Below are 9,609 nucleotides of genomic sequence, written 5' to 3'. Positions count from 1 at the left end.
TTAAGAAGGATATCTAAGTGTATCAAAAAGTAAGATACTTTTCACAATCGCATTGCGAAACTATTTCTTTTGAAGCGTTTAATGTGAAAATCTCGATTTTTCCCCCAAATTACAAATTTGCTATAAGCCTGACTTTGAATGATCAGATTAAGCCTAAATTTGGTCCACTACCGCCGACTGGGCTGTAGAAACGACATATGGTATACTCGTAATATTGCAAAGGATACATGAGGTACAAAACAAGTTATGCCAAAAAATTACTTTTGTAAAGGGAGAAATATGGAAATACTATGACATTTCAGAATTTTTCTCTCCTAATTGTACCTCAACAGATAGATTATTATTTTTCATGTAGGATACTTCATATACTTCCTTGCATAAAGAAAAAAAAGACAGAGGATAGAGATCGAGGAAGTTCGAAACGAAAAGACTGAGATTAAATATAGCAAAGCAGGAAGGAGGAGGAATCGGAGAGAAGGCCAGAGGGGGAAAAGACGGAGGAAGGAGGAGACAGACTGAGACAGCGAGAAAAACTGAGATAGGGAGAGACTGAAGCAAGGAAAAATGTGTTCACTTTATTATGTAGGTGTCCATGTAATGGAATAAACTATCTCCACAGCTTCTTTGATTTTATACTCATGTGTTTCATACAAAACTTTAGGTTGGTTGATCATAAAATCAACGGTATACATAAGATTAAAAACTATTTAATACCCATCTTCATTGCTTGGAAGCTACATAAGCACTCAAAACACAAAAAATGGACAATTAAGCAGCATCACACCATTCTCTGGTAAGCATTTCAAAGCAGGCAGCCGGGTTGTGGACACCAGCTAACGTTAACGTGGTTCTGCCCACCTGCCCTTGAGTACACCACCTCTTCTTTACACCATGGGTCTGAAGATGTTCCCATGAAGAAACGAAACGTTACCAAATAGCCTACACCAACATCTGGACAAGTACTTAAAAGTCTGAATAAAAATCAACGTAGCTTAGCCACACGCATCGAAAGCACTGAGCAGAAATTGAACAATGCAGAAACAGCAGATGCATTCAACCTCTTTTGCTTGCAAGAAGATGTCTTACCTGGCTACACACACACACACACACACACACACACACACACACACACACACAGCAGCAGCATTACATCAGACTCTTGTAAAGAGCTACAAGAAGAATTAAATAAACTTCATGAATGGAGCAACATATGGCAAATGGAATTCAATGTGGACAATTGTCATGTAATCAAGAGTGGTAAAAGTGGAAAAAGACCTGATTGGGAATATAAGTTAGGAAATAAAACCCTACACACATCACATAGAGAGAAGGACCCAGGTTTCATTATTAATAACAGACTATCTCCGGCTGACCACATCAGTGAGAAGGTACAGAACATGTATACACTGTTTGCAAACATGAGAACAACTTTCACATACATAAATGAAGACATGCTAAGGGAGATAACATCATTCATCAGACCAACTCTGGAGCATGCATCAGTAGTCTGGAGTCCTCATCTCAAAAAACTAATAGAAGAGATTGAAAAAGTTCAAGGGCCGATACGAGATGGGTACCAAGCTTAAGGGATCTAAGCTACGAGGAAAGACTAGAAAAACTGAATCTGCCTACATTACAGGAGAGAAGGAAAAGAGGAGACATGATTATGCTATATAAATGCATATCAGGGAAGGAGAAAATAGACATAAAGGATTACATAACCTATGGGGAAGCATCAGCAAAAGGTCACCGTAAAAAAATGCATAAAAAGAGAGGCGATAAAGTCGTAAGGAAATTTAGTTTCCCAAACAGAGCAGTTGATCAGTGGAATGCACTACCGAATGTAATAGTGTGTGCCAAAACAATTAATAAATTTAAGGATATGTACGATAAATATGGTTTAATACACGGGACAGTACGAGCTTGACTCATTCCTGTAAAGATACAATTAGGTATGAACAATAAGGTAAGAACACACAGAGTCAGGCATAAACATTATCGCTCCGCCTTCTAAAGGCGAGCGATAATAAAGGGAATATGAAGTATATCCATGATAAATTAGGAAACAGTTGAGTGCAATGAACAGATTCCACAAAAGGAAAAGAATTAAAACAGATGAAAGCAAAGATGGTGTTAAAAGGTATGTAAATCTATGAGTGAAAATCACACAGAATCAGTAGAGTATTTTCGCTTAAAACTGAAGTTAAAAAGAGGGAAAAAAAAAAAATAGTAATATAAAAAGCAAATTTATGAACTAATATTAATTAAATTATTATTAAATCCACTCATATTAAGAAATAAAATACGTGAGATTACCACAAAGATTCTACGGTAAGAAAATGGAAAACGATAAATATGATGGTGTTAAAGAAAGAAAATTTGTGAAAGAAAATAAAACAGCAGAAATATACTGTGCTCGCAGTATTGTAAAATAGGTGGAGTAGCATATAGATTCCACACACGTATAGAAGACAGAAAAATATACAATAAATAAATTGGTCTTAAGGGAAAAAACAAAACATAACATGAGAAAGGGACATCGTTTTTACCCTGCCTTTTTAAAAGCTACATCGTCAGTCGAGAGTAATGGTAAAAATACGGGGAGGAATTAATGGAGGCGAGAAGTTATGTATGCGTATTTTTCGTATTTTTGTGTTCAGTTTTAAATCGGTGACTCTTGCTTTTAAATCGTTTCATGAGTCGTATGTTTTCTGGTTTATTACCCTGTATCGTGCGTTCTCTCTCTCTCTCTCTCTCTCTCTCTCTCTCTCTCTCTCTCTCTCCATTAAGAGTACAGTACTTTTGCTGGGTCGTTTATTTCTAACGGTAACCGTTTCTGGAATGTGTGTGTGTGTGTGTGTGTGTGTGTGTGTGTGTGAGAGAGAGAGAGAGAGACAGAGAGAGAGAGAGAGAGAGAGAGAGAGAGAGAGGTGGTGGAGACAGAACGCGAAAGGTCAGACAACAAAGCAACGCAGCTCCATGAGATAAAATCTTAGTATTTTGAAGTATTGACTTAAGTGCTTACCAAAGGAGGGTAAAAGAAGAAGAAAAGAAAGCTAGGAGGTTGGCAAAGAAGAGGAGAGGCAGAGTGAGAATAGAATGGGAGATATGTGAAAAAAAAAAAAACTACAAAGGAAGAAAGGAGTGAATGGGAGATGTGAAGAGGCTGGAGAAGAATAGACGGAAAGAGAGAGGAGAAGCAGTAAGAAAAAGAGAAGGGAAGAGAGGTGAGAAGGGAAGAATGAAGTGGGAAGAATGAGGAAAAGTCGAAAAGGGAGTAAAGGGAAAGGGAGGAAAAACAGGGAGACGTGGATGAAGGTACGAAGAGAAGAGGAGAAATGCTCGTATGGAAGTAGGGGGAGAAAGAGAGACGGAATGACGGGAAAGAGCAGTAAAGAGGAATAAGGAAAGACGGGGATGAAGTTAGGAAGGAGGAAGAGACGGAAAGAAAGAAGTAAGGAAGAATGGGGATAAGGAAAGAAGGAAGACACGGAGGGAAAGTGGAGGAGATGGGGAGAGGGGAAAGAATTAGGAACAATAAGGGGGAATCAAGAGAAGCAGAGATGGCAAAGGAGAAAGGGAAAACGTAGAAAATGGAGTGAAGTAATGGTGCGTGTATGTGGCTAGGGCGAGAATGAAACTGGAGGAAACTTTGGGCTGAGTATAGTCGTCTCCTGGTAGCATGATACAGTATGGATTATATCTAAATGACTCGGATACTAATTTTACATGTTAGAACATTGTAGAAGCATCCCTGTCATTCAGTCACACGTTAAGAAGTTTCACACGCAAGTGTTTCACTCTGGCGTAGCCTCATCTGTTGCTAAATACAGTTCCATAAGGATTTTTACATGCAATGTGCCTCACTCAAACGAAGCCCGAAACGATGCCTCACTATAGCACTAAGACTTTTCACAGGCAAAGTGCATTACAAGTTAATCCCCGTATGGGGCTTCACTGTGGTGGAGCCCCGTGCGTGTATAATCTCGCATATATCTAGTACTTCTGTACTTACTTTTCTCGTGGATATAGAATTGAAAATCTTAAACAAGAAGGTGAAGGAATTAGGAAAAGCGAGGGGTTCTAAAATAAAATTTGGAACTATAGGGAGAAGTTGATGCTCCCCTTGCCCTCCACCCTCTCTCTCTCTCTCTCTCTCTCTCTCTCTCTTTAGGGTCGCGCACGTGAGTAATTCCATAAAAGGGCGTCAATGAGCCGTGTAAGAAGGGTAATTTGAGAAGGGCAGGTCGAGAGAGGGAGAGGAAATGGAAGAGGGCTGAGAAAAATTGAAAAAAAAAAAAAAAAGAGGATAGCGCGAGAGGAAGCGGAGGAGTTGGTGAATGAAGGAAGTGACCAGAGATAAAGAAATACATAATCTCTCTCTCTCCCCCCCCCACACACACACAAGCAAAGAGAGAGAGAGAGAGAGAGGGGGGGGAAGGGTTGGAAGTGACTTAAAAATTAAATCAGAGTGTAAAGAACATAGGGAAGGATGGATGAATGGAGGAGGACCCATTACACAAGGAAGGTGATGGCTGACACGTTCAGCCCGAGGACATCACTTATATTTAGGTTACTTTGGTACGAAGTAAGTCAGATTAGGGTTTTCTTATAGTGGAGGAGTTTATGTGTGTGTGTGAATATTATATATATATATATATATATATATATATATATGACTATTTTACCTATCTCCGATAGCTATGAGAAATTTCTCCAGAGTTCCATCGTCTGGAGATGGCATGAATAAAATTACGAAAAAGTTATAGTTTAAAGACAGTGAAAGACTACAGGATATATTTAACCCTAATATTATCAGGAAAACTCTAGTATAATACTCCGACTGACGCTAAAAGAATAAATTCAGCTGAGTGTGAGTCATGGGAGTCCATATTCTCATTAATTTAACTTGGCGTAAGGTGACATCTATCTAGAATGCTGATTTATAACAACATATTATCACAAAGGCACAGCGCTAGTCACGAAGAACTGCTATAAAAAGAATATGGGGCTAATGTATTAACTCATTCTTTCACTGATCTACGAGTAACAAGTTGCAAAGGACGAAAATCTCCGCCTAGTCAAAAATTTTCTATAGGTGTGATAAATGATATGGCAGTCAATAGTTAAACGGTAGGGAACAAACCACCAATTCAAAAAGATGTCACAATATAATTTAATAATGCTAACTTCTTACGATTTCATGTTCCGTCGGACGGACTTTCTGAACTGGAGGGCTTAAATATTGCTTCATTAACCCTTTCACAGATAAGATGCTCTCCAAAGCTGAATAAAATCGTTCTTAAATAGCAAGAACACAATAAAAAAGACGCCCAAGGGCGGCAAGGGTTTGAAGACAATGCAGAGGATTGAAGATTGGTCAGAACTAATTTCTGTTGTCTTTGTGGCCACAGGTTCATCTGCATGGGAACCCGGCGGATTGCAAACTGAAATTAAAATGATGCCTAAGGATGGAAACAACCTTAAAAAAGGGAGGACGCTCTCTAAGATTTCTTTTAAATAAGGGAGCTAACACTTACGAAACCTGCTATCAACAAGATGGAACAAAGTACTGGATTAGTGTTCCCTCAGTAACAGAGTCTGAACCTTTAACAGAGCCCTCTGTATCATATATTTCTGTCAAATGTGTCCAAGCTCTGTAAGTTAAGCTAAAAACACATGTGCTTATAAGTGGGCGTAAAACATTATCTCGACAGTCCTTACATCCTGATCCATACTCAGGTAAAAAGTGAAGCAGTGAGAAAGTCCCTCACAGCAAAAAGGTTAGGGTTTCGGCACTGCTCACTGAACAAATAATGAAGAGGAAAGTAACCGATCCTTATTTAATCTAACCCAACGTAACATAACAGTAACATACGCTGGCAAAGATTTTTTCATTAATCCGATGACTGGGGGGAGGGGGAGGCAGGGTCTGAGGGGTGAGGAGGAGCAGGAACGTAGGGGAAAGAAGGGAGGCTTGGAAGGAAGACGGAGCACAGGGAGTGAGAAAGGGATGGATGGAGGAAATTTGTGATGAAGGAACAGTAAGAAAGATTGGAGACGAGTGAAGAGAGAGAGAGGAGGGGGGGGTTAGGGAGATGCGGAAGAGAGGGATAGGTGGGTGCTGGAAGGGAGGGGACGGGGTTGAAATGAACTAGAAAAATCCATTAAGTGGGGGAGAATGAAGAGGTCTTAAGGGATCGGAAGAGTGGTAAGAATGGGAGAGGGCAGAGGAAAAAGGAGAAGAGGAAAAGAGTGGTGAGGGGAACGAAGAGGAGTGGTTAGAAGAAAGGAAGAGAGGAATGAGGGGAAGGAGCAAGAAGGGAGAAGAGGAAGTAGGAGAGGTGAGGGAGAATAGAGGGTCGATGGGGAAAGAAGGAAGGGGGAAAGGATTTGGATGAATCAGGATATGGAGTACAAAGGAAAGCAAACAGCAACAGACCTTATGGTCCTTTCGAGGCTGTTTGTTACAGAGTAGACTATGACTAAGAGATCTAACTCTACATGCTGAATGATGGATAAGGATAGTAAAGCAAGAAGGCTCCCCCCGCCTCCAAACCCTCCAGTTAAAACTGGTGAGAAAAAGTGAGAAAAACCTCCATGCAGTATGGAGAAACAGACATGGAAATTTCATAGGAAAGACTGAAATGGAAAAGCTATATTCTATAATACTTTATAAGCTACCACTATGAATAACCTGAAACAGAAAGTAGTAAAATGAATAATCGAATAAATAAATAATGCATGACACTATGTACGGGTATGTTGAGTTAACGGGGCGTCTGCGGACACACCGTGGAATGTTCAGGGGTGGTGTGGCAGCCTTGTCTGGCACTATTAAGGTAGGCAGCAGTCAATCAGGCCCCAGCTCCGTTCATTCCACTGAGACTAGGAACTTTCCCATGCGGGACAAGCACACAAGTCACCCCCTGAAGCAGTGACCCCTGGTACATTAACCCGCCCCATCCCATCGACGTATGGGTACGTTGCAACAATTTGCATTTGCCAGTCCCGGCGACGTACCAGTACGTCGTGCAATTGCAAGGTACCTAATTTGCACAATTTTCAATTTTCGCACGTGATTTTTCGTATGTATACACGGGACACCTTCCTCTATTCCTCTACAAGATGCCAAGCAGGGACAATGCCTTACACTGCATAACCTCCCCCCTCCCCCCCTCACGCCATTGTCTTGGCAAAGGACCTGTTACCAGTGACCTGGCTAGTAAAGATATTCAGGGCCAGAGTGATTCCCCAATCGATGACAATGTGGAGGACAATGTTTACATAGCATTAGAAGAAGAAACAGCCAGAAATAATGATCAGGTAATGTAGCAAAAAAAGGTCAGGTATGGTGATTAGTTAGTGAGTGAAACAATGCTTATAATGCCTTTATTACTGCTTGAAAACCAATATACTCTCATACTACATATACATTCGTACCAAGTAAATAAATAAATACCGTTTATGAGTGGATAAAATAGTTACCCTCCCATAGAACTCGTTTTCTTTGGTGCCAGCATGTTAGAAAACCCACTCAGGTAAGGAGGAACTCCTACCTGGATTGGGCACTTTAAACCTCAGGTGAGCGATTTCTCTATGAATTTTCGATGTTTCTCACCAAAAGCGAAGGTTTTAGCAAAAAAAAAAATTTTCGAAAATACCTCGGGACTGGGGGATGTCGGAGGTGTGGAAAACCTCGGGACGTGACGGGTTAAAAAGAATCACAATAATGGTCACTTAACTAACAAGGACCCTCAGTGATCCACAACCTATCACAGGTCGAAAGTATGAGTCGTGACCTATCTGTGCTTATCCTAGTCTGTGCATATACTAGATATGCATTTAATAAATTGATCCACGTCCTAAAAAAATAAAGTAAAACAAAATAAATTATACACACACAAGTGTTTTATTCAGGAGCAAACATATTAAGCTGGGAGTTAGACGACAAATACTTGTCCAGGCGACCTTTAACCCTCCCCATCCCGACATTTTCTGGGCAGTGGTACGCCCCAGTCCCGACATTTTTGGACCTTTTTTTTTTTGGCTCAAACATCCACTTTTGGTGAGAAACATCGAAAATTCATAGAGAAATCGCTCACCTGAGGTTTAAAATACTCGATCCAGGTAGGAGTATCTCCTTACCTTACAGGGTTTTCTATCAGGCTGGCTGCAAAGAAAACGAGTTCTATGGGAGGATAACTTTTCTACAACATACCGGTATTTATTTATTTATTTGGTACGAATTTATATGTAGTACGAGAGTATATTGGTTTTCAAACGGTTATATAGGCATTATAAGCATTGTTTCACTCACTAACTCATCACCATTCCTGACCTTTTTTTGCCACATTACCTGATCATCATTTCTGTCTGTTTCTTCCTCTAATGTTTGTCCTCCACATTGTCATCGATTGGGGAATCACTCTGGCTCTGAATTTCGTACCATGGCATGACATGGCTTTACTGGCCAGGTCACTGATAACAGGTGAATTGCTGAGGAAAGGTCATGCAGGGGGAGGGAGGAGGTCATGCTGGGTAAGGCATTGTCGCTGCCTGGCATCTTGTAGAGGAAGGTGTCCCGTGTATATGTGCCAAAAATCACTCGAGAAAATTGAAAATTGTGCAAATTAGGGACCTTGCAATGTCCTTGCAATGTTGCCGCGTTAATTTACGTCTCCGGGATATGAGTGCACAATATGTGAGGACGTGAATTCACGTCTCCAGGACGGGGCAGGTTAAAGGTCATTACTGTAATACAATTTACTACATTGGAGGGCATTTTATTCCATATATTTACAACTCTATTAAAGAAGAAATGCTTAGCTTCATGCGACTGGAATCGTTTGCCAATTATTTTATGACCATTGCCTCTAGTATCGAGTGATCAACTGTGAAGTATTTATCAACAGCCATGTTATCATGTCCTTTGAATATTTTGAATACTTGAATTAAATCTCCTCGTAACCTCCGTTTAGTTAGGGTAAATAAATTTAAGGCTTCTAAACGTTCCTCATACGGTTTATTTCTCAATCTAGGTATCATCTTTGTCATCAATCACTGCACTGTTTCAAGTTTTTCCATATCCTTTTTATAATACGGTGACCAGAACTTAACGCAATACTCCAAGTGTGGGCATACTAAGGAATTAAACAAAGTCAAAACGATATTATCGGATTTATATTCAAATGCTCTACCTATGAATCCAATCAATTTATTGGCTTTGTTCACAAAGCCTGCATTGTTTGCTTGGTTTCATATCATTTGTTATTATAACTCCTAAGTCTTTTTCGTGGTTTACCCTATTAAGTTGGACATTATTCATGCTATAACTAGCTCTTACATTTTCACTGCCAATGTTTAGCACTTTGCATTTATTAATATTGAAATCCATTTGCCAAACTTGAGCTCAGTTAAACAGTCAATCAAGATCTCCCTGAACTGCCTGCCTTTGCAGTGCTTTATCTGCTCTGTTATCTATTTTAGTACTGTCAGCAAATTTTGAAATTTTACAACATAATCCTTCATCAATAGCATTTATATATATTAAGAAAAGAATAGAACCTAACACTGAACCCTGTGGCACTCCACATGTAACGTTTATCC

The sequence above is a fragment of the Coenobita brevimanus genome, chromosome 58 (genome assembly GCF_032717465.1).
Source record: "Coenobita brevimanus isolate Jiangsu-jjx chromosome 58, ASM3271746v2, whole genome shotgun sequence".
Taxonomy (NCBI): Eukaryota; Metazoa; Arthropoda; class Malacostraca; order Decapoda; family Coenobitidae; genus Coenobita; species Coenobita brevimanus.
This window is presented reverse-complemented; position numbering follows the sequence as displayed.